Genomic DNA, 2,061 nt, shown 5'->3' with positions numbered 1-2,061 from the left:
CGCTTTGAGCGCTTTTGGATATCAAACGGACCTCCCCAAAAGGTAATTTTAATGTGGCCGATTTCCCCTCCTTTGCAATCAATTTCGCAACAGCACCCGCTGCTTATGAAATTATAGAAATATCCTTCATTTAAATTATAACTAATAGCATTAGGGTAAACTACATGCCAATCACTCTGAATAAGGGTTATTCTTATTTTGGTCACCCAAAATAGAAATTGATCAAATTGGTCACTCCACTGTTAAATGGTAATGGAAGACTAACGATGCATTTGTTTGAAAATTTTTGGAGTGACCAGAATAGGAATGACTCCTATTTAGAGTGATTGACGGGTAGTTTACCCTAATTTTAAAGTGACTAACGTGGAAATGCACCGTTAGTCTTGCATTATCATTTAACGATCCATTGTTAGAGTAACTAACAAGGTAGTTTACCCTTAATACTATTCTGATGATAATTTTGTCTTTTCATACTTTTATATCATCTTCAAATAAAAAATTTAAAATTTTCAAATTCAATGATCGAATATGTGTTTAATAGAGCTGGCAAACAGGCTTGAGCTTGAAAGCCCCACGGTTCCGATTCGAGCCCGTAACAATTCGAATATGAAAAAATTCGAGCCTGAGATAGATCCGAGCTCAAGCTCAAAATAGATCTTTTCTAAAACCCAAAAATGTTCAATTTTATAAAAATATATTTTAAACATTATATGATTATATTAAAAATTTATAAATAACAATATATATTTATATTAAATTATAAATTAAAATAAAATAAAATTTAAAAACATTTTAAGGTAATTATTATATATGTATAATAAATATTAAAAGTTAATAGTTATATAAAAATATATAATCTATGAATTTAATGATATGAAAATCAAAATGAAAAATTATTCATAATTGGACGAAAATTTCTTAAAATAAATTTTGTTTGATACAATACTAACTGGAATTACGAAAGTGAGATAATTTAATGAAAGTTGAGAGGAATGATTAAGGAGGAACGCGGGGCATAAGCATGTGTATCATAAGATCCAAAACATGCCAATTATGCATGCAATCTTCACACTTTATTATTAATTAACTACTTAATTTCGTGGTACAAACAAAGTACAGCGATGAATTAATTTAATTTGTGATCCGATTAGTTATGAATATATATTTTTTCCATTAAATTTCTTGGACTAAATATGTTTGTATAACACCTTCATCCAAACCTTATACCTAAAACATGGTTCCTTTTCTCATATCAATAACAAAACCTAAATATTTTCATTTGAAGAAGATTCAACAGTCCGATCCTGCAAATTGAATACCTGAATTATTGTTCTTTTTGGTATATTTGCTTCACAGTTCATGAAATTTAAATCTTTTGAAGTTTTTCTTAAAATGTTATCTTCAAGTTTTGAATTTACAATCCTCTTTAGAAATGTAATATGTCTTACCATTCCATTCACTGTTGATACCCAAATTAAAATTTTAATGACAAAACTATTATTTTTATTTAAAATTAATTGTAAAAATACTTCATTATCTTTTAATAGTAAAATGAGCTTGGGTCGAGAAAGATTGTTATATTTCAATTTCATTTTAATTTTAGTCTTAATAATGATTACTTAAGTTTTTTTTTCCAATAAAGTTTTGGTTGTATTGACAAAGTTGAGATCCTAAAATTTTAAATATTCAAGTTTGAGCCGCAACTATATGGTGATATGGATGCATTTCATTTTATTTATCAATTAATATGATTGTAATTGTAGACCATTTTAAAAAAATAAAACATGAAAATCAAGATATGATTAACTCAATAAGTTTCCAAAGAACAAAGTTTTAAAATAGTTCTAACACAAACATACGTGTGTAATATAATTTCTAATTATTCTAAAATTTATTTAAAAGTTAATTGTTAACTAAATTAAATAAAAATGATTTAAAGATAATTAGATAGTGTCACACTAAGGTGAAAGAAAAAAAAAGAAAATTATGAAATATATATCTCTTTAAATTTTAAAAGTTAATTTTTTAAGATCCAAAATTTAAACTTTAATATTGAATTTT

Source organism: Gossypium raimondii, chromosome 2, assembly GCF_025698545.1.
Source record: "Gossypium raimondii isolate GPD5lz chromosome 2, ASM2569854v1, whole genome shotgun sequence".
Lineage (NCBI taxonomy): Eukaryota > Viridiplantae > Streptophyta > Magnoliopsida > Malvales > Malvaceae > Gossypium > Gossypium raimondii.
This window is presented reverse-complemented; position numbering follows the sequence as displayed.